The sequence below is a fragment of the Oncorhynchus gorbuscha genome, linkage group LG08 (assembly GCF_021184085.1).
Source record: "Oncorhynchus gorbuscha isolate QuinsamMale2020 ecotype Even-year linkage group LG08, OgorEven_v1.0, whole genome shotgun sequence".
Classification (NCBI taxonomy): domain Eukaryota; kingdom Metazoa; phylum Chordata; class Actinopteri; order Salmoniformes; family Salmonidae; genus Oncorhynchus; species Oncorhynchus gorbuscha.
Window position 1 is genome coordinate 16,369,350 of NC_060180.1, and position 24,731 is coordinate 16,394,080.

The window sequence follows — 24,731 nt, forward strand, 5'->3', positions numbered from 1 at the left end:
CTCTAGGGACTTTTCTATCATAGTTAGTAACCAATATGTATTGTTTGTTATGTAATTCTGTGTGATTATCTAGTTAGTTAGTAAATAAATAATTAAGCCAATTTATATATTGCTGATGCATTATGGACAGGGATCATGCAGATAACCAAGAATTTTAAGGCGTTTGGAATGAGAATTGATGAGGTAATAATTAATTAATAAAAGACTAAGTGATCAGATATTAAAATATCTGAAGAGTTATATTTGTTATCTCAACATTTGCCGTGGTGCCCCGACTTCCTAGTTAATTATTGTTTACATGATTATTTAAACACGTAATAATTAAACCTAGAAAACTGATTTGATATAAAATAACAGTCTTCACATTTAATGATAGTCACAGACATGACAGTATAAAACATTGTATTTCACGCTATAATCAAATGGCCTAATGCAGTAACATACAGGAAGGAGGTTCCAGGGAAGTCAGAGGATTATTAACGATCTACATTTTCCCCATTAAAGTGTATGCTCCATGTTTGGAGCACGGCATGTTTGATGCAGCTGTGTTGCAATCAAGAGGACACACCATTATCTCCTGCTGACTTGGACACAACCCCATTTGAATAATAGATCTTTAAGAATTTAATTTAAAGTGGAAGACAGGGACCCGTGCAGGTTCATTAATCTCAAAACAATGCATTTTCATACTTTCGCTTCAGTAACTTGAGAGGGACATCTTTTCGGAATATCTTGGTCATAAATTATACTGCAGATTATATTACAGAGGGGGATGGAGCCTTGTTGCTTTATAATGTTAATTACACTTAAACTTTGAAGAGAAAGTAAAGCAATGGCAAAAGCAATGGCTTTCACTATTTCTGTCAATGGAAGATTCATGCACTTCTAGTCACTTACTCTATCAATCTAACACTTACAAAACTCACACAGGAAAGAGGTCATGTTGACACACTCACACAAGTAAACTTCTGCAGGTGGTGAGAAGCCTTGCAAAAAAAATTGTGCAGAAGTTTTTCTCCACTGAGCATTTAATCTATTTCAGACTTCACAGTGTGACCAGCCCACTGAGGGAGGGCAGAGGACTCACTCTTTTTCATTTGACATTTTAGCAGATGCTATTATCCAGAGAGACTTACATCTTAACATCTTACCATAGCTAGGTGGGACAACCACATATGACAGGAATAGAAACTTCACCTTTCCTCAATAAAGTAGTTATCAGCTAAATCAGTGCTAGAAGGGGAGGAGTCAAGTGCAAGTGTTGGTTCATTGGGGTGCCAGGCCAGAGAAGAGCTTGTGCTGGGCTGAGCGGGAGCTGCCATCCCGTAATGGGTGGGAGAGCCAAGAGAACAGAGGTGGCAGTACGGAGTTCTAGGGTAGGGGTATAGGGTTTGAGCATAGCCTGAAGGTAGGGAGGGGCAGTTCGTCTTGCTGCTCCGTAGGCAATCACCATGGTCTTGTAGTGGATGTAAGCTTCGACTGGAAGCCAGCAGAGTTTGTGGAGAAGCGGGGTAACATGGGAAGGTTGGGAAGGTTGAAAACCAGGTGACATTTATTCTAAATATCAAAAGACACTCTGCAGAACCATGCTACTGTACCAGACAGGGCTGATTGCAAATCAAATAGATTTATATTTCAGAAGCTATGGGAAGGTACGTCGGTGGAATTACACTTTGGTGATAACATTTGTCCTATTAGGATTTTTTTTGCATTTCCCACTCTCCGTGAGATGCTCTCAGAGAGTTGGGTCACAGCCAGGGATCAGCCATTATTGGCAACGACCCTGGAGCAATTAGGGTTAAGTACCTTGCTCAAGGGTACATCGACACCTAGTCGGCTCAGGATTCGAACCAGTGATCTTTCAATTACTGGCCCAACGCCCTTAATCACTAGGCTACCTGCCACTCATATGAGGATATGTTTCAATCAATAGCTATGTAATTATCTAATTAGTATTTAGTTAACAGACCATTTTCTCTAATTGAGAGACCAGGCGCTTTGTGTGAGTTCTGTAGATATTGAATATATATCCTCAATATATACCTTTCATAAGGTGTCCTTGATGACTCATAGCAGAGTTTCTAGACTCACAATATCTTAGACCTTAGACCAATATAATCAATCACAGGATAATTTTAGTACGTGCTGAGGTTTACCAAAGGCTTTGAAATTAGCGGGGAGAAAATCTAAAGATTAGCGAAAAACAGATCAATAAGCATTTCATTTGTTTTGTACTGACGTCGAACCGATTGCAGGTTTAATTGTGTTTGATCTTTGAAAGAATACAAGAAACATGATATGTTCTATGCAAAAAGCACAACATAACTTAACTGAAAAGTAATTAATGTCCTCAATCAAGTGAAAAACACCATGCTGTAAGAACCAATCCAATACTCTGACTTTTCAAGACCAGGATTATTCTATAAGAGGCTGTGTATACCTGACATGGTGGATCAAACTCTGTGTTCAAAAGGATGTGTCAGTGGCTGAGGTTTGGCTCCCACCGCTTGACCCCTAAAGTTTCACACCCTGGACCCTTCAGCACCCATCAACCAAGCGTGAATGGGGAGAGTGAGCAAAGTTGAACACAAACACGCTCATACAGTTCACACAGAGTAGAGATTTGCATTAAGCGGTTCATAAGTTACATCAAAAACGTGGATGGAGTTGGGGGAATGGGATGGGAGGTTGGGGGTGGAGGTACACTTATTTTCTATTTTATTTTCCTGTTCATATTTCTTTTATTAGCATAACCTAGTATGTACTTTATTTCTTAGTTTTTTCTTCTTCTTTTGACTGGCAGCCTATGGGTACATGTTTTATAAACTTGTCATTTGAAATGGATAATGTGCCTGTAGCCCACCCAATCAAAAATCACAAAACAAAGAAAGAATTTGTAAAAAAATACAGGAAGTGCCAGTACAGAGACTGTGTGTGTGTGTGTGTGTGTGTGTGTGTGTGTGTGTGTGTGTGTGTGTGTGTGTGTGTGTGTGTGTGTGTGTGTGTGTGTGTGTGTGTGTGTGTGTGTGTGTGTGTGTGTGTGTGTGTGTGTGTGTGTGTGTGTGTGTGTGTGTGTGTGTGTGTGTGTGTGTAAGTATGTATGAATGTGTGGGTAGAATCCAGTGTGTGTGTACTGCATAGAGTAAGTGCAAGAGAGTTAGTGCAAAAAGGTGTCAATGCAGGTAGTCCAGGTAGCCATTTGATTAGCTGGAGTGGGGCAAAAAAGTATTTAGTCAGCCACCAATTGTGCAAGTTCTCGCCCTTAAAAAGATGAGAGAGGCCTGTCATTTTCATCATAGGTACACTTCAACTATGACAGACAAAAATGAATTTATTTGCACATTATGGTGGAAAATAAGTATTTGGTCAATAACAAAAGTTTATCTCAATACTTTGTTATATACCCTTTGTTGGCAATGACAGAGGTCAAATGTTTTCTGTAAGTCTTCACAAGGTTTTCACACACTGTTGCTGGTATTTTGGCCCATTCCTCCATGCAGATCTCCTCTAGAGCAGTGATGTTTTGGGGCTGTTGCTGGGCAACACAGACTTTCAACTCCCTCCAAAGATTTTCTATGGGGTTGAGATCTGGAGACTGGCCAGGCCACTCCAGGACCTTGAAATGCTTCTTACGAAGCCACTCTTTCATTGCCTGGGCGGTGGGTTTGGGATCATTGTCATGCTGAAAGACCCAGCCACGTTTCATCTTCTATGCCCTTGCTGATGGAAGGAGGTTTTCACTCAAAATCTCACGATACATGGCCCCATTCATTCTTTCCTTTACACGGATCAGTCATCCTGGTCCCTTTGAAGAAAAAAAGCCCCAAAGCATGATGTTTTCACCCTCATGCTTCACAGTAGGTATGGTGTTCTTTGGATGCAACTCAGCATTCATTGTCCTCCAAACACGACGAGTTGAGCTTTTACCCAAAAGTTCTATTTTGGTTTCATCTGACCATATGACATTCTCCCAATCTTCTTCTGGATCATCCAAATGCTCTCTAGCAAACTTCAGATAGGCCTGGACATGTACTGGCTTAAGCAGGGGGACACGTCTGCCACTGCAGGATTTGAGTCCCTGGCGGCGTAGTGTATGATGGTAGGCTTTGTTATTTTGGTCCCAGCTCTCTGCAGGTCATTCACTAGGTCCCCCCGTGTGGTTCTGGGATTTTTGCTCACCGTTCTTGTGATCATTTTGACCCCACGGGGTGAGATCTTGCGTGGAGCGCCAGATCGAGGGAGATTATCAGTGGTCTTGTATGTCTTCCATTTCCTAATAATTGCTCCCACAGTTGATTTCTTTAAACCAAGCTGCTTACCTATTGCAGATTCCGTCTTCCCAGTCTGATGCAGGTCTACAATTTTGTTTCTGGTGTCCTTTGACAGCTCTTTGGTCTTGGCCATAGTGGAGTTTGGAGTGTGACTGTTTGAGGTTGCGGACAGTTGTATTTTATACTGATAACAAGTTCAAACAGGTACCATTAACCTCTTGAACCTCTGGGGGCAGTATTTCATTTTTGGATGAAAACCGTTCCCGTTTTAAACAAGATATTTTGTCACGAAAAGATGCTTGATTATGCATATATTTGACAGCTTTGGAAAGAAAACACTCTGACGTTTCCAAAACTGCAAAGATATTGTATTTGAGTGCTACAGAACTAATGCTACAGGCGAAACCAAGATGAAATTTCATACAGGAAGTGAGCCAGAGTTTGGAGGCGCTGTGTTCCAATGTCTCCTTATATGGCTGTGAATGCGCAAGGAATGAGCCTACACTTTCTGTCGTTTCCCCAAGGTGTTTGCAGCATTGTGACGTATTTGTAGGCATATCATTGGAAAATTGACCATAAGAGACTACATTTACCAGGTGTCTGCTCGATGTCCTCCGTCGAAACTATTGCGTAATCTCCAGGTGCGTGCATTTTTCCATTTTGAACAGAGGAGAAACCAAATTGCAACGAGTGATTTATCATCGAGTAGATATGTGAAAACCACCTTGAGGATTGATTCTAAACAACGTTTGCCATGTTTCTGTCGATATTATGGAGTTAATTTGGAAAAAAGTTTGCGTTGTAATGACTGAATTTTCGGGGGGTTTTCTTAGCCAAATGTGATGAACAAAAGGGAGTGATTTCTCCTACACAAATAATATTTTTGGAAAAACTTTTGCTATCTAATTTGCTATCTAACTGAGAGTCTCCTCATTGAAAACATCAAAAGTTCTTCAAAGGTAAATTATTTTATTTGAATGCTTTTCTTGTTTTTGTGAAAATGTTGCCTGCTGAATGTTAGGCTTAATGCTATGCTAGCTATCAATACTCTTACACAAATGCTTGTGTTATTATGGTTGAAAAGCATTTTTTGAAAATCTGAGATGATAGTGTTGTTAACAAAAGGCTAAGCTTGTGAGCCAATATATTTATTTCATTTCATTTGCGATTTTCATGCATAGTTAACGTTGCGTTATGGTAATGAGCTTGAGGCTATAATTACGCTCCCGGATACGGGATTGCTCGTCGCAACAGGTTAAAAACAGGTAACGAGTGGAGGACAGAGGATTCTCTTAAAGAGGAAGTTACAGGTCTGTGAGAGCCAGAAATCTTGCTTGTTTGTAGGTGACCAAATACTTATTTTCCACCATAATTTGCAAATAAATTCATAAAAAATCCTACAATGTGATTTTCTGGATTTTTTCTCTCTCATTTTGTCTGTCATAGTTGAAGTGTACCTATGATGAAAATTACAGGCATCTCTCATCTTTTTAAGTGGGAGAACTTGCACAATTGGTGGCTGACTAAATACTTTTTTGCCCCACTGTATCTAGCAGTCTTGTTTAGGAGTCTTATGGCTTGGGGGTAGAAGCTGTTAATGGTCCTGTTGGTTACAGAGTTAGTGCACTGGTACCCCTTTGCCATGCGGTAGCAGAGAGAACAGTCTTACGGCTTGGGTGGCTGGAATCTTGAACAATCTTTTGGGCCTTCCTCTGACACCGCCTGGTATAGAGGTCCTGGATTGCAGGGATCTTGGCCGCAGTGATGCACTGGGCCCTATTCGTCACCCTCCTTAGTGCCTTGCGGTCGTGTGCCTTGCAGTTTCCGTACCTACCGGTGATGCAGCAAGTCAAGATGCTCTCAACGGTGCAGTTGTAAACGTTTTTGAGGATCTGAGGGCCCATGCCAAATCTTTTCAACCTCCTGAGGGGGAAGAGAAGTTGTCTTGCCCTCTTCATAACTGTGTGGGTGTGTGTGAACCATGTTAATTCCGTAGTGATGTAGACACAGAGGAACTTGAAGCACTTGACCGGCTCCACTACAACCCTGTCAATGTGAATGGGGTCATGCCCAGCTCTCAGTTTCCTGATGTCCACAATCAGCTCCATTGTCTTGCTGATGTTGAAAGTTTGTTGTCCTGGCCCCACACTCCCAGGTCTCTAACCTCCTCCCTGTAGGCTGTCTCATTGCCGTCTGTGATCAGTCCTACCACCATCGTGTCTTCAGAAAACTTGATGATGGTGTTGGAGTCGTACGTGACCACTCAGTTGTGAGTGAAAAGGGAGTATAGGATGGCACTACGCACACACCACTAAGGAGCCCTGTTTTGATGGTGATTGTGGCAGATGTGTTTTTGTCTACCCTTACCACTTGGGGCGGCCTGTCAGGAAGTCCAGGATCCAGAGAGAGAGAGAGAGGTGTTCAGTCCCAGGGTCCTGAGCTTGGTAATGAGCTAGGAGGGGACTATGGTGGTTAATGCAGAGCTGTAGTCAATGAACACCATTCTTACATAGGTATTCAATTTGTCCATGTGGGTGAGGGCAGTGTGGAATGCAATAGAGATTGTGTCATCTCTTGTTCTGTTGGGGCAGTATATGAATTGGAGTAGATCCAGGGTGTCTGGGATGGAGGTGTTGATGTGAGCCATGACCAGCCTTTCAAAGTATTTCAAAGCTATATATATGAGTGTTCCAGGGCCACTAACCCTCCCATGTCCCTTAGATGACACTGAAACACACTATTCTAGTCTTGTTCGTGTTCTCATTCAAGGCAGAGGGCACAAGATCCAAGGGTGAGTTAAAAGCTAAACAACTTCATTGTGGCCAACCAGCACCAGCTATATCGCTCGTTAAATTTTCTATAGGGTATCGCCCTCTGCATCACATCCCCTTTCACCCCAACATCTAATGAGAGACTTTGACTTTCATCGTTACAGTAAATATGTTCACATCCATGAAAGTGGTATTGATGAGGACTTTTAGGGTCTCTATTCACGGAACCAGTGAGCATCCCGCAGGTTAAATCTGTTCGGAGAGGTAAAGCCTTCTGATTAGCTTTGTGTTGTACATAAAGCTCTGTCACACTCTCAGTCCAGACAGTGTGTGACAACAAGACTTAAGACGTGCTCTCAACAATGCGAGCCTATTAAACATTGCTGCAGACATACAATCTTAAGGAGAATGTAGATAAAAATACAAGTGCTCTCTCTCTCTCTCTCTCTCCTCCATTCAGTTGTGAGTAACTGGGAGGATTGTGTGATTATTTTTCAGACCTAAGCCTCAACTAGAGAGACCGAGGCTGATGAAGCTGGCCTAATCTCCACTTCAGCCTTGCCACAGCTGCACCATGGATGTCAACAAGCTTTTTACCAGTTTTAATCAAATCAAAATATATTTTATATTTGAGATTCTTCAAACTAGCCACTCTTTGTCTTGATGACAGCTTTGCACAGTCTTGGTATTCTCTCAACCAGCTTCATGAGGTAGTCACGTGGAATGCATTTCAATTAACGGGTGTTTCTTTCTCAAAGTTAATTTGTGGAATTTCTTTCCTTCTTAATGTGTTTGAGCCAATCAGTTGTGTTGTGACAAGGTAGTGGTGGTATACAGAAGATAGCCCTATTTGTCACAACCCCTCTCCACCATAGGTGCTAGGGCATTCAGCTGCTCAGCACCCAGGCTCTGGAATGTACTCCCCCTACACATACCACATGCAATCATCACATTCAAAAACCTCCTCAAAACAAACCTCTTCAACGATGCTTATATCTTATAGGCTAGCATCCATGATTGACTCTGTCCTACCACCCTCTTCTGTGCCTTCCCAGTTCCCTATGTATCCCTGTGTGTGTCCCCAACCCAAACCCTTACCCTAAACTGAGATCGTATCCTCTTCCCAACCCCTCCCTCCTGTTTCATCTGGTGCTTTGATTTTAAATTGCACATTTAAATGGTGCATTCATTTGATTTTATGTACTGTACTTGATTTTATGTAGGCCTACTTTTAATGTAAGATGTCCTTGAGTATCTTGAAAGGCGTTCCCCAAATAAAATGTATTAATATTATTACACAAGAGACACCCACATCAACGCCCGCCTCCAAGACCCAAATCTCATTCTCAGTTGCATTTTCTAATGAGGACAATTGAAACCAAGGCTGAATCAGTAAATTCAGCCCCCTTCTCAAGGGAAGTATCTACACGCTGATTTTACAGGTAATTTATGAGATCCAATAGTGAAATGAAGATGACCTATCCCTTTAATGATTACTCAGTCTAATGAGAGGATTAAAGCTGCAATATGTAACTTTTGCGGCATTCAATTCACATAGATCTGTCATTCTCATTGAAAGTAAATCCAAGAAGCGGTAAATCTTTTCTAGGTGCATTACTTCAATGCTTTCCCTTCCGAAGTTTCGTTTTTGTGTATTTTACTTTCTGTTTTGTACACCAGCTTCAAACAGCTGAAAAAAATATACATTATGGAAAATATATTTCACAGTGGTTTAGATGGTACAATTACTCTCTACAATCTACTTGCTTGTTTTGTCACATAAACTGAAATCAAAAAAAAAAATACATTTAAACTTTTAATCCGTATTACTTGTGTGACCATGAAACTATTAAAATAAAGTAATTTCTTGAGATCAGATTTTCCAAGCAGCTAATACAAGGGGATGCTGTTCTTGTGAAAATTTACCCCAGGATTTTCTTAGAGAGATGCAAATCCAAAATGACAATACACAGAACATTTTTAAATCTAACGTGACAATGCTCAGACACTCGGGGAGAGGCAATTGGATAATGCAACTGGGGCTGAGAATTCACGTCAGAATCGACTTGAGAGAAAGTGAAGGACGGGAAAGAGGCATTTTTCTTCCTACTTCTTATAAAATTACATTACAGTTGGGAATTTAAGTTGTTCGGATGAGTTCTGTATTAGAGGTTTATATAATATTGTGAAGGCGAGTGAACATATTACATTTGATTTAGTAATCTGTTTTGTGAGTAGATAGCTATGAAAATAAAATTAAACAAAGGTGGAGGTTTTTAAATGGAAAAAGGCAAGAATCCTCACAAAGAATTTAAGTGTATGTAAATGAGGATGCAGAATGCTAGCTATACTTCAAAGAAACTCATCTCTATAGCGTGTTTTTAATGAGGGTAAACCAAGTGTCAAATCAATTTAGCACAACACAGCTAATTAAACTGACTGTTTATCTCAACATAATACTGTAATCGCAGCCTTATTACACATCAACTGTAGGAATATGTTTGACAATACCAAAAAATCACACGAGCAACTCCACAAGGCTAATTGGGTGGACACCGAGATACAAATCAACTAGTGTTCTACCATTCCACTAAAGATTTGACGTTCCACTGAATTAGCAAGCAGATTCAAACACGAAGCCATCGAGATACATCATATGAAAAAAACAATAGTATAATGGAACGTCTGGATGAATTACATTTTTATTTGCTAATACATCACATGCACGGAGGCAAGCATGCAAGCACCAACAGTATGCACACTGTCAACACACTGCCCTCTCTCTTTGCTTTCCACTTTCCATGCACCATACTCATCTCCCCCACACGCCTCTCAATCCCTCTCTCTTCCTCTCCCTCTCTAATCCAAAGACGTAGCAGGTGTCGTGGACTAATCCAGTCCTTTCAGCCACACTCTCTAATTATATATTGCTGGCCTTGCAATTACTTCAACAGGACGCACGCACGTATGCAAGCATGCACATGCGCACACACTCGCCAGTAGGTAGCCTAGCAGTCAGAGCGTTGGGCCAGTAACCGAAAGGTCTCTAGTTCAAATCCTCAAGCCAGGTAAAAAAATAAATTGGTTGATGTGACCTTGAGCATGGCACTTAACCCTAATTGCTACAGGGTCGTCCTTTCAGGGAGTGTAGGATATGCAAAAAAAAAAACATTTCTAATTAACACATGCATATTAATAAAACCTTTAAAATAGGGCAAATAAAGGCACCAACCAAATGATTACATACACAAACACTTTCTCTGTATCAGACTGTCAGTGGTTAACTAGGAATGAACATCTGCAAAATCCAAATTTAACCCTTGAATGTAAACCAATCACATCACAGAACACATCCACACACTGTAACCAACCCAGGCACATGCATACTCATGCAGGAACAAAAACGCACAAACACACACTCTGTCTCTCTCTCTTTACTCTGCTGCCAGGCATTCATGCATGCGTTTCCACCAGGGGTCTCGTCGTTTGAATCACAGAGAGACGGCTCCAGAATACCAAACCGGCATCTCAGCTAGAAGAAGTTACAACAATAACAATCTGAGACCCTTAAAATAGGTAATGTGCTACAGGGCAAACAGGTGTACACCAGAGACAAATTAACAAGATTTGCTTAATTCTAATGTGAGAATGAAATAAAATAATTGACAATTGAAAGTGTGTTAGTTCACCGTCATGTGTGTGTGGATAATTGGAGAGAGGAGTAACTAATGAATCCATGGTTGTTGAGAAAACAGTCACAAGGCCCTTGCATGGGCGCTTTCTCAGATTGTTGAAGCCACAAACAACATTTAAAACAATTTTGAAACTGGTTCTGAGGTACTTTGCACCTGACATTTTCCTATGGAAGACAGCATCCTTCAGTCCTTGAATGCTTTCCTAGAAAGAGGAGACCGAGAGACTGAATGACATTTATTGTCTGGAACCCTCTGATTCAGCTGCTTGGTTCTCCTTCTGCTATGTCAATTCCTCTAATGCAGCCTCAGTCCTGAGCCAAGTGCCTGTGTCTAGTGTTGTATTTCGGCCTCTCTCGTTAGCAGACTGAATCTAGTGCATTCTTATTCTGCACATTAGTTGATTGGCATCAGCTAGTTCAGGCTAACTAATCAGCATTAATGTAGCTCTTTGGCGATACAGTCCAAGTCTAACTACAGGGGATGCTCTGGAGAAGCCTGTTGCGGTTGCCATTGCTTTTGTGGAGAGGGAGCATTCTTCATCTTCAGCTTTCATTGTATGCATGTGTGTGTGTGCTTGCATGCACAGTACAGTGGCTTGCGAAATTATTCACCCCCTTCGCATTTTTCCTATCTGTTGTCTTACAATCTGGAATTAAAATAGATTTTGGGGGATTTGTATACTTTGATTTACACAAGATGTCTACCACTTTGAAGATGCAAAATATTTTTTATTGTGAAGCAAACAAGAAATAAGACCCCGCAAAAGGCAATACTTTGCAGAGCCACATTTTGCAGCAATTACAGCTGCAAGTCTCTTTGGGTATGTCTCTATAAGCTTGGCACATATAGCCACTAGGATTTTTGCCCATTCGTCAAGGCAAAACTGCTCCAGCTCCTTCAAATTCGATGTGTTCCGCTGGTGTACAGCAATCTTTAAGTCATACCACAGATTCTCAATTGGATTGAGGCCATTCCAAGACATTTAAATGTTTCCTCTTAACCTCTCTTGGGTAGGGGGCAGTATTTTCACGTGCGTATGAAAAGCGTGCCCAAAGTAAACTGCCTGTTACTCAGGCCCAGAAGCAAAGATATCCATATAATTGGTAGATTTGGATAGAAAATACAAACGTTTCTAAAACTATTAAAATAATGTCTCTGAGTATAACAGAACTGATATGGCTGTCACTTTTATTAGAAGGCAAAATCCTCCCAGATTGCTGTTCCTAGGGCTTCCACTAGATGTCAACAGTCTTTAGAAAGAGTTTTAGGCTAGTTTTTGGAAAAATGAGCCAGAAATTGTAGTTGTTCGAGGTGGCTCCCATGTTGGCTGTAGTGTTTCCAAGCGCGTGAATGAGAACGCATTCTTTGGTATTTTTCTCCAGTAAAGACAATAACGATTCTCTGTCTTAAAATTTTAGCGTTTATTTACGCCAAGGGGGATGAATACTTTTTCAAGGCACTGTATGTGTGTGAATATGTGTATTTTTTAATCAGGGTAGTGATATCTTATTCATGAAGGGAAGTGATATTTGTGACTTAAATTGTCATGTTTTGTCTTATATTGTCTTGTCATTTTGCTTTCCCTTCTGTTCGTTTTCCCCCTGCTGGTCTTTTTAGGTTCGTTCCCTTTTTTCTCTCTCCCTCCCTCTCTCTCTTCTCTCTATCGTTCCGTTCCTGCTCCCAGCTGTTCCTATTCCCCTAATCAATCATCTAATCTTTTCACACCTGTTCCGTATCTTGCCCTCTGATTAGAGTCCCTATTTCTCCCCTTGTCTTCCGTTTCTGTCCTGTCGGATCCTTGTATATTGTTCACCGTGCTGTGTCTTTGTCTCGCCCTGTCATGTCGTGTTTCCCTCAGATGCTGCGTGTGAGCAGGTGTCTGAGTCTGCTACGGTCGGTGCCTTCCCGAGGCAACCTACAGTTTATGGTCGAGTCTCCAGTCTGTCCTCGTCACTACGAGTGGAATTAGTTTTTTATGCTTTGTTTACCGCTCCGATTTGTCTAGGAGTATTGCATATTTCCTTTACTGGAATAAAGACTCTGTTTTCGCCAAGTCGCTTTTGGGTCCTCATTCACCTGCATAACAGAAGGATCCGACCAAAGAATGGACCCAGCGACTACAGACGCTCGTAACACTGCCGTCGAGATCCAAGGAGCCATGCTCGGCAGACACAAGCAGGAATTGTCTGCTGCTCGTCATGCCGTGGAGAACCTGGCCGCTCAGGTTTCCGACCTCTCTGGACAGTTCCAGAGTCTTCGTCTCGTGCCACCTGTTACTTCCTGGTCTGCCGAGCCTCCGGAACCTAGGGTTAATAACCCACCTTGTTACTCCGGGCAGCCCACGGAGTGCCGCTCCTTTGATATTGTGTTCTCTCTCCAACCCAACACATACTGTAAAGAGAGAGCTCGGGTTGCTTACGTCATATCACTCCTTACTGGCCGGGCTCGAGAGTGGGGCACAGCTATCTGGGAGGCAAGGGCTGATTGTTCTAACAATTACCAGAACTTTAAAGAGGAGATGATTCGGGTTTTTGACCGTTCAGTTTTTGGTAGGGAGGCTTCTAGGGCCCTGGCTTCCCTATGTCAAGGTGATCGATCCATAACGGATTACTCTATAGAGTTTCGCACTCTTGCTGCCTCTAGTGACTGGAACGAGCCGGCGCTGCTCGCTCGTTTTCTGGAGGGACTCCACGCAGTGGTTAAAGATGAGATTCTCTCCCGGGAGGTTCCTTCCAGTGTGGACTCTTTGATTGCTCTCGCCATCCGCATAGAACGACGGGTAGATCTTCGTCACCAAGCTCGTGGAAGAGAGCTCGCGTTAACGGTGTTTCCCTGCTCCGCATCGCAACCATCTCCCTCCTCTGGCTCAGAGACTGAGCCCATGCAGCTGGGAGGTATTCGCATCTCGACTAAGGAGAGGGAACGGAGGATCACCAACCGCCTGTGCCTCTATTGCGGACTTGCTGGACATTTTGTCAATTCATGTCCAGTAAAGCCAGAGCTCATCAGTAAGCGGAGGGCTACTGGTGAGCGCTACTACTCAGGTCTCTCCATCAAGATCCTGTACTACTATGTCGGTCCATCTACGCTGGACCGGTTCGGGTGCTACATGCAGTGCCTTGATAGACTCTGGGGCTGAGGGTTGTTTTATGGACGAAGCATGGGCTCGGAAACATGACATTCCTTTCAGACAGTTAGAGAAGCCTACGCCCATGTTCGCCTTAGATGGTAGTCTTCTCCCCAGTATCAGATATGAGACACTACCTTTAACCCTCACAGTATCTGGTAACCACAGTGAGACTATTTCCTTTTTGATTTTTCGTTCACCTTTTACACCTGTTGTTTTGGGTCATCCCTGGCTAGTATGTCATAATCCTTCTATTAATTGGTCTAGTAATTCTATCCTATCCTGGAACGTTTCTTGTCATGTGAAGTGTTTAATGTCTGCTATCCCTCCCGTTTCTTCTGTCCCCACTTCTCAGGAGGAACCTGGCGATTTGACAGGAGTGCCGGAGGAATATCATGATCTGCGCACGGTCTTCAGTCGGTCCCGAGCCAACTCCCTTCCTCCTCACCGGTCGTATGATTGTAGTATTGATCTCCTTCCGGGGACCACTCCTCCTCGGGGTAGACTATACTCTCTGTCGGCTCCCGAACGTAAGGCTCTCGAGGATTATTTGTCTGTGTCTCTTGACGCCGGTACCGTAGTGCCTTCTTCCTCTCCGGCCGGGGTGGGGGTTTTTTTTGTTAAGAAGAAGGACGGTACTCTGCGCCCCTGCGTGGATTATCGAGGGCTGAATGACATAACGGTTAAGAATCGTTATCCGCTTCCCCTTATGTCATCAGCCTTCGAGATTCTGCAGGGAGCCAGGTGCTTTACTAAGTTGGACCTTCGTAACGCTTACCATCTCATGCGCATCAGAGAGGGGGACGAGTGGAAAACGGCGTTTAACACTCCGTTAGGGCATTTTGAGTACCGGGTTCTGCCGTTTGGTCTCGCCAATGCGCCAGCTGTTTTTCAGGCATTAGTTAATGATGTTCTGAGAGACATGCTGAACATCTTTGTTTTTGTCTACCTTGACGATATCCTGATTTTTTCACCGTCACTCGAGATTCATGTTCAGCACGTTCGACGTGTACTCCAGCGCCTTTTAGAGAATTGTCTCTACGTGAAGGCTGAGAAGTGCTCTTTTCATGTCTCCTCCGTTACTTTTCTCGGTTCTGTTATTTCCGCTGAAGGCATTCAGATGGATCCCGCTAAGGTCCAAGCTGTCAGTGAGTGGCCCGTTCCAAGGTCACGTGTCGAGTTGCAGCGCTTTCTAGGTTTCGCTAATTTCTATCGGCGTTTCATTCGTAATTTCGGTCAAGTTGCTGCCCCTCTCACAGCTCTTACTTCTGTCAAGACGTGTTTTAAGTGGTCCGGTTCTGCCCAGGGAGCTTTTGATCTTCTCAAAGAACGTTTTACGTCCGCTCCTATCCTCGTTACTCCTGACGTCACTAGACAATTCATTGTCGAGGTTGACGCTTCAGAGGTAGGCGTGGGAGCCATTCTATCCCAGCGCTTCCAGTCTGACGATAAGGTTCATCCTTGCGCTTATTTTTCTCATCGCCTGTCGCCATCGGAAGGCAACTATGATGTGGGTAACCGCGAACTGCTCGCCATCCGCTTAGCCCTAGGCAAATGGCGACAGTGGTTGGAGGGGGCGACCGTCCCTTTTGTCGTTTGGACAGACCATAAGAACCTTGAGTACATCCGTTCTGCTAAACGACTTAATGCACGTCAAGCTCGTTGGGCGTTGTTTTTCGCTCGTTTCGAGTTTGTGATTTCTTACCGTCCGGGTAGTAAGAACACCAAGCCTGATGCCTTATCCCGTCTCTTTAGTTCTTCTGTGGCTTCTACTGATCCCGAGGGGATTCTTCCTTATGGGCGTGTTGTCGGGTTGACAGTCTGGGGAATTGAAAGACAGGTTAAGCAAGCACTCACGCACACTGCGTCGCCGCGCGCTTGTCCTAGTAACCTTCTTTTCGTTCCTGTTTCTACTCGTCTGGCTGTTCTTCAGTGGGCTCACTCTGCCAAGTTAGCTGGTCATCCCGGCGTTCGAGGTACTCTTGCTTCTATTCGCCAGCGCTTTTGGTGGCCTACTCAGGAGCGTGACACGCGCCGTTTCGTGGCTGCTTGTTCGGACTGCGCGCAGACTAAGTCAGGTAACTCTCCTCCTGCCGGTCGTCTCAGACCGCTTCCCATTCCTTCTCGACCATGGTCTCACATCGCCTTAGACTTCATTACCGGTCTGCCTTTGTCTGCGGGGAAGACTGTGATTCTTACGGTTGTCGATAGGTTCTCTAAGGCGGCACATTTCATTCCCCTCGCTAAACTTCCTTCCGCTAAGGAGACGGCACAAATCATCATCGAGAATGTGTTCAGAATTCATGGCCTCCCGTTAGACGCCGTTTCAGACCGAGGCCCGCAATTCACGTCACAGTTTTGGAGGGAGTTCTGTCGTTTGATTGGTGCGTCCGTCAGTCTCTCTTTCATCCCCAGTCTAACGGTCAAGCAGAAAGGGCCAATCAGACGATTGGTCGCATACTACGCAGCCTTTCTTTTAGAAACCCTGCGTCTTGGGCAGAACAGCTCCCCTGGGCAGAATACGCTCACAACCCGCTTCCTTCGTCTGCTACCGGGTTATCTCCGTTCAGAGTAGTCTGGGTTACCAGCCTCCTCTGTTCTCATCCCAGCTTGCCGAGTCCAGCGTTCCCTCCGCTCAAGCGTTTGTCCAACGTTGTGAGCGCACCTGGAGGAGGGTGAGGTCTGCACTTTGCCGTTACAGGGCACAGACTGTGAGAGCCGCCAATAAACGTAGGATTAAGAGTCCTAGGTATTGTTGCGGCCAGAGAGTGTGGCTTTCCACTCGCAACCTTCCCCTTACGACAGCTTTTCGTAAGTTGACTCCGCGGTTCATTGGTCTGTTCCGTGTCTCCCAGGTCGTCAATCCTGTCGCTGTGCGACTGCTTCTTCCGCGACATCTTCGTCGCGTCCATCCTGTCTTCCATGTCTCCTGTGTCAAGCCCTTTCTTCGCACCCCCGTTCGTCTTCCCTCCCCCCCTCCCGTCCTTGTCGAGAGCGCACCTATTTACAAGGTACGTAGGATCATGGACATGCGTTCTCGGGGACGGGGTCACCAATACTTAGTGGATTGGGAGGGTTACGGTCCTGAGGAGAGGAGTTGGGTTCCGTCTCGGGACGTGCTGGACCGTTCGCTGATTGATGATTTCCTCCGTTGCCGCCAGGATTCCTCCTCGAGTGCGCCAGGAGGCGCTCGGTGAGTGGGGGGGTACTGTCATGTTTTGTCTTATATTGTCTTGTCATTTTGCTTTCCCTTCTGTTCGTTTTCCCCCTGCTGGTCTTTTTAGGTTCGTTCCCTTTTTTCTCTCTCCCTCCCTCTCTCTCTTCTCTCTATCGTTCCGTTCCTGCTCCCAGCTGTTCCTATTCCCCTAATCAATCATCTAATCTTTTCACACCTGTTCCGTATCTTGCCCTCTGATTAGAGTCCCTATTTCTCCCCTTGTCTTCCGTTTCTGTCCTGTCGGATCCTTGTATATTGTTCACCGTGCTGTGTCTTTGTCTCGCCCTGTCGTGTCGTGTTTCCCTCAGATGCTGCGTGTGAGCAGGTGTCTGAGTCTGCTACGGTCGGTGCCTTCCCGAGGCAACCTACAGTTTATGGTCGAGTCTCCAGTCTGTCCTCGTCACTACGAGTGGAATTAGTTTTTTATGCTTTGTTTACCGCTCCGATTTGTCTAGGAGTATTGCATATTTCCTTTACTGGAATAAAGACTCTGTTTTCGCCAAGTCGCTTTTGGGTCCTCATTCACCTGCATAACATAAATACACTGAGTATACCAAACATCAGGTACACCGTCTTAATATTGAGTTGCCCCCCTCCCTTTTGCCCTCAGAACATCCTCAATGCGTCAGGGCATGAACAGAATCTGAAACAGCATTGGTCACTTGCACTTGTCGGGCCATAGACTCTACAAGGTGTCAAAAGTGTTCCACAGGGATGCTGTCCTAGGTTGACTCCAATGTTTCCCACAGTTGTGTCAAGTTGGCTGGATGTCCTTTGGGTGGTGGACCATTCTTGATACACAAAGGAAACTGTTCAGCATGAAAAACCCAGCAGGGTTGCAGTTATTGACACAAGAACACCTACTACCATACCCTGCTCAAAGGAACTTAAATATTTTTTTCTTGTCCATTCACCCTCTGAATGCCACACATACACAATCCATGTCTCAATGGTCTCAAGGCATAAAAATATTTCTTTAACCTGTCTCCTCCCTTCCATCTACCCTGATTGAAGTGGATTTAACAAGTGACATCAATAAGCAATCATAGCTTTCACCTGGATTCACCTAGTTAGTCTATGTCATGGAAAGAGCAGGTGTTCTTAACATTTTGCATAATCAGTGTATGTCATTCATATGGATAGTCCTACTTTACTACAAAGACTTTATCAGTCAAGTGATCTCACCGCGACTTATGCTTGCCCACAGCACGCACATACTGTATAAAATGCTCCTTTCTAAAAAAAAAACTCAGCTGCACTACTTTAATACATTTTTATATTTCCTGCAAGCTGTCGCTCAATATTTCCATGAGAGGAATGGGCAGCCTTTCACACGTTACTAGCTTCAACTGATATAAATCATGCATTTGTGTAGGAAAGTAAAACACCAGGAACCGGACCCTTAGTTTACAGGCACCTAGATCTGCTTCTTCCATTCTGTCCCTCCCATCTCGCTCACTTCCACTCTCTTTTCATAGCTCTGCTCGGTGAAATTCTCTGCCTCTTTCTCTCATTCTCACTCTCCCTCACCTTTCTCAGGGTATTCGTTCCTCTCATTTACCTCTCTTTCCATACTATGTAGTTCCGTCTCACTCTCTCATTCTCTCTCTCTTAATCTCTTTATCTCTATACTGCTCACGTGATCTCTTTCACTTCATCTCTTTACCTGTCACTCACTTTTCTTTCTCTCTTCTAAGACAATCTGTATTATTCTCTCGTTCTCTCACACACTTTCTCTCTTTTTCTGTCTTCTCACTCTCCTTCTCGCCGTCCTTCCTCTCGCTCTCCAACGTCCTCTCTCTACCTCCACTCACTTCTGTAATGCTCTCTCTCTAGTTCGGTTCCCGTCTCTCTCTACACCTGCAGACAGCCCATATCCTTTATCCCCCAGATAGAAATCTCTTCAATCCGATTAACTGCAGTTGAAACCTGGGAAAAAACACATTTGCTTTCTCCTACATTGAACCAGCAAAAAAGCAAAAACAAAACAAGCTTTGTCTTTACGATAGAAATCAGCAATAAATGGTGAAGTGATACTTTGAATCTTTCTGGCACCTGTCAGAGTGACTGCACAACAAGCATTTTGAATAAATTAAACATGCTATGTTCCATTTGAATGAGCAGTCATATCCCCTTGTGAGCCCTTGGTATTCTCAGACTGCACAGAGGCCCTAGTAGGCAGACATGGTGAGCTGTAATGAGAAAAGCATGTCTAGAATAAAGCTAAGCCTGAACATAAACAATAATAAGCAAGTGATTTGTTTAGTCATCTATATAGCAATGTATCACTCAGTCCTCCTAGCCATCTTTTACATTGCTCAACCTATCTCCCTATCCACCTCTTCACCCTTCTATCAGTATATCACCAGCTGACCAATAAGTCCTCATCAATCAATCTTGGAATTGTATAGATGATATACATGAGGAGGATCATTTGAATACAGGCATCATATTGCTTCCCTTACAATGCTTCCCGTTGGGTGGGGTGAGGGCCCTCGGAGTGTGGTGTCAGGAAAATAACCTAACACTCAACGTCAACAAAACTAAGGAGATGATTGTGGACTTCAGGAAACAGCAGAGGGAACTCCCCCCTATCCACATCGATGGAACAGTAGTGGAGAGGGTAGCTAGTTTTAAGTTCCTCGGCATACACATCACAGACAAACTGAATTGGTCCACTCACACTGACAGAGTCGTGAAGAAGGCGCAGCAGCGCCTATTCAACCTCAGGAGGCTGAAGAAATTCGGCTTGTCACCAAAAGCACTCACAAACTTCTACAGATGCACAATCGAGAGCATCCTGGCGGGCTGTATCACCGCCTGGTACGGCAACTGCTCCGCCCTCAACCGTAAGGCTCTCCAGAGGGTAGTGAGGACTGCACAACGCATCACCGGGGGCAAACTACCTGCCCTCCAGGACACCTACACCACCCGTTGTTACAGGAAGGCCATAAAGATCATCAAGGACATCAACCACCCGAACCACTGCCTGTTCACCCCGCTATCATCCAGAAGGCGAGGTCAGTACAGGTGCATCAAAGCTGGGACCGAGAGACTGAAAAACAGCTTCTATCTCAAGGTCATCAGACTGTTAAACAGCCACCACTAACATTGAGTGGCTGCTGCCAACACACTGTCATTGACACTGACCCAACTCCAGCCATTTTAATAATGGGAATTGATGGGAAATGATGTAAATATATCACTAGCCACTGTAAACAATGCTACCTTATATAATGTTACTTACCCTACATTATTCATCTCATATGCATATGTATATACTGTACTCTACATCATCGACTGCATCCTTAGGTAATACATGTATCACTAGCCACTTTAACTATGCCACTTTGTTTACTTTGTCTACACACTCATCTCATATGTATATACTGTACTCGATACCATCTACTGTATGCTGCCCTGTACCATCACTCATTCATATATCTTTATGTACATATTCCTTATCCCCTTACACTGTGTATAAGACAGTAGTTTTGGAATTGTTAGTTAGATTACTTGTTGGTTATCACTGCATTGTCGGAACTAGAAGCACAAGCATTTCGCTACACTCGCATTAACATCTGCTAACCATGTGTATGTGACAAATAAAATTTGATTTGATTTGATTTGCATTATCCCATTCAATACACCAATGATGGTATGATTGACAATGGAAATTGACGTCAAAATTTGGGTCCATTTCTTCCTTAGCAACAACATGAAAAAACATTGAGGCATTCAAGCTATTCAGACCTCTCTTTGAGCACGTTAAGTACTAGGCAGTAAAGAAAGTGACATGAATTGTCATGTTTTGTCATTGATTATCATGTCTTGTCCCTGTGCTTCCCCTTCTATTCGTTTCCCTCTGCTGGTCTTATTAGGTTCTTTCCCTCTTTCTATCCCTCTCTCTCCCCCTCCCTCTCTCACTCTCTCGCTCTCTCTTCTCTCTATCGTTCCGTTCCTGCTCCCAGCTGTTCCTATTCCCCTAATCATCATTTAGTCTTCCCACACCTGTTCCCGATCCTTTTCCCTGATTAGAGTCCCTATTTCTCTCCTTGTTTTCCGTTCCTGCCCTGTCGGATCCTTGTCTATTATTCACCGTGCTGTGTCTATGTATTGCCCTGTCGTGTCGTGTTTCCCTCAGATGCTGCGTGGTGAGCAGGTGTCTGAGTCTGCTACGTTCAAGTGCCTTCCCGAGGCAACCTGCAGTTCTTGATCAAGTCTCCAGTCTGTTCTCGTCATTACGAGTAGTATTATGCCTTTTGTTTGTAAAGTAACTTTACTGGATTAAAAACTCTGTTTTCGCCAAGTCGCTTTTGGGTCCTCATTCACCTGCATAACATGAATTAATATTGTTTTCTGTTCCTTCCTTGGCCCACCATAATGCCACAGCACACAATACCAATGAATGGCCACTCACATCTGAGTTTTGTTGCATTACTTCAAAGAAAAGAGAAACCTGCACACTGCTCTCGCTTGTTTCACTTTTTTATTAAAGCTTACATGTATTCCTTTTGGCCTTCGTCAGAGCTTTTTTTCAAAGCCCTGACAATAGCAGAGAGGCCCACACTTAAGCTGTGCACTTTTCAATCCATATACGGTTTGGTCATTGATAAGTGCCTAAATTGGAAAGCAGTGGCTGTACAGTAACGGGCTGTACATGACGATAGAGCTCTATGTCTCCTCTTTACAGCGCTGTATGGAATTCAACTGACAGACATTTGGTGTGAGCACCAAGCGCAACAAGAAGATGCCCCATCCCTCCCGCTAATTGGCTGGCGCAAAAAGAAGATGCCCCCTTCCCTCACACTAATTGGCTAGCGCAACAAGAAGATGCCCCCATCCCTCCCTCCCATTGGCTACTTTTGCTAACGTTTTGTCGTCTGAGAGACGGGAATGCTGTAAATCAAGAGGACTCGATGGGTTCTGAAAGATGAGACATTGAGGATTATAATAAATACCGTTTCGTTGTAATGCTAGCAAACCACACATCCCTTGCAAGCAAACCACATACACGCATAAATATTATAAAAATCATGTCATTTGCAGTATTAATGTTTATGATAGGCTTATTCTACTCTGAACAATTTGGGGAATGACGCCATATCATACTTGTAATTGTACAGCAAACATACCGATGTTTGTCTATTGTGAAGAAAATTGGCTACAAAACAATTACCTGAATGTGCTCATGGATCCATTCTTTGCACACCAAAATTACAATCTGTTTCACCGAAGTGCCTTGTGAAAGGCTAACACTGTGTTGTGACGTGACATTCATTCATTTCCTTGAGTCAAATCAGCAGTTAAGACATCTACTCAAACCCTTGTCCTTTTTTTATTATCTTATGTTGGACATCCCCACATTTTCCATGTATATTCTTATTATGTTACTCAATCTATCAAGAGTCAGATTTCGGTATTGACAAATGCTGCGAAAAGTACAGAAAATGTCAAATGCTCAAAATGTGTCCTCACTTTCGGTTTCCTTTCAATTCCTACTATAGTTGTGCATATGCTTCTCATATTTCTTCTGCTTGAAACATTTGAACTGGGCCCTACATGCATATAGGCCAATTCCCACGAGTGTAACGGGTTAAAAAAAACAAGTTATATGAGCAAGAGCAGTGTGCAGGCTACTCTGTTCTTCAATGAATGGCCATTGAAATAATCTTTTGAAAATAGAATTTCAGCAACTGATTCAAGTCTTCTATCACAAGGCTTATGATGTATTCGTCCCTCAAGTGATGCAAAACACATTCTAAAACAAGGACATTTCTTGGAAACCTACAGACAAAGCAAATGGTGAAGGACTGATGATTATTCCGTTAGTTTTTCTGGTGACCGGCGTAAACTAATATAAAAGGGAATGCATGGCAGTCTAACACATTCCCTAGACAATCCATCATGGCCATATCACAGTAACACATATGGAGAGGTAGGGCTGGGAAGGACATGTATGGAGAGGTAGGACATGTATGGTAGAGGTAGGGCTGGGAAGGACGTGTATGGATGGAGAGGTAGGGGGACTGGAGAGGTAGGGCTGGGAAGGACTGGGAAGGACGTGTATGGAGAGGTAGGGCTGGGAAGGACATGTATGGAGAGGTAGGGCTGGGAAGGACATGTATGGAGAGGTAGGGCTGGGAAGGACATGTATGGAGAGGTAGGGCTGGGAAGGACATGTATGGAGAGGTAGGGCTGGGAAGGACGTGTATGGAGAGGTAGGGCTGGGAAGGACATGTATGGAGAGGTAGGGCTGGGAAGGACATGTATGCAGCTCTCAATTTCGATAAATCATACCCAGAACAAAACAACCGCAAAGCAGAAACAGAGATGCACGAGCACAGGCAAATGGAGTCGAGCTCGTGCACTCACACACACACACCTGTGAGAGGCAACTCCAGTATGATGTGACAGCCCAGTGAAGCGCGTGTGAAATAATAAACTGACTGTATAAACAGACCCAGAAAAGCATGCTCACTGAAAACTGCTCATTAAATGTTGTTAACCTGCAGAGCTTATTCCTGCAGGGAGCCACTTTGAGGCAGGTCCACCTGTTTCTCAGCTGGAAGTTACTTCACTCTTAACCAAATTCCTTTTACCAGTTGAAAAAAAACACATAAAATGAATCTGCACGGTGCAATATCTCACCTCACTAGCAAAAACCATATTAGCAGTGGAGGAGGAGGAGGAAGAGAGGCAAAAGGTGGAGGAAGATAATAATGAGGAAACTGGAGAAGGATTTCGGCACACTTGACCCCAAAAACTGGTGCACATCTGTTTAGCGACATCCCTGAGTCCTTGAACACACTCAGAGCTGTAGCCGTCACCAGTTGCACACAGCCATGCATAGCCGTACAGTCCTCGGTTGGGAGCGGTCTATACACTAATGGAGCCCCACACCGCACCACCACGACAAACACCATCTGTACCAAGCACACACGTCCCCTGCCTGGGGAGGCCAACTCACACACACACACACACACATAGTACACAATAACAAGTGCCTGCAACAAGTTGATTTTCATCGAGCTAATTAGGTAAATAGAAAGTATAGTGCTAGAGGTAACTGAAGTCTTTAAGCTAGATGTGTTCTCAACAGGAGCACAGAGGCTCCTAGCCTGGGATCTTGTGTAGAGGTTTGAATGGCCACCCAGTAGCATACCAGGTGACTCTTAACTTAGAAATCCAAGTACCGGTACTTCAACTCTGTGTTGTAATTGTATGTTATGGTCTATATTGAACAGCAGGTACTGTACAGAGAAAACAAAAAGGTAGTACATACCATTGGGGCTCTCTTCATCGATGGTCACTATGGTAGCAGGGGGACCTGACCGAGACAGTTTACACTCTGTATGCGGAGAGAGAATGCAATAAAACACATTAACACCACAAAGAGCCTTATGTTATACGCTGACATAAATTGTCATAACTGATTAAGAATGGTTGCATCATTTCTATGACTGTTGAAGAACATCAATGGGTTGAACGACACTGACACAAAAGCACAGTGATGACCAATTCACTACAATACATGATGACAATATATGACAACCATGTGGGTGACAACACGAGCACAGTGTCCAGTACAGGAGATGCACAGATGGGAACTACTCAGAGTACAAAGAGAGAATTGCGCTTCAGTGATGA

At 43.8% G+C, this 24,731-nt stretch overlaps 1 pseudogene; it reads right to left on the minus strand.

Annotated features, from left to right (window-relative positions):
• LOC124041257 overlaps positions 1–24,731 on the minus strand; it is a 279,206-nt pseudogene that overhangs the window by 193,576 nt on the left and 60,899 nt on the right.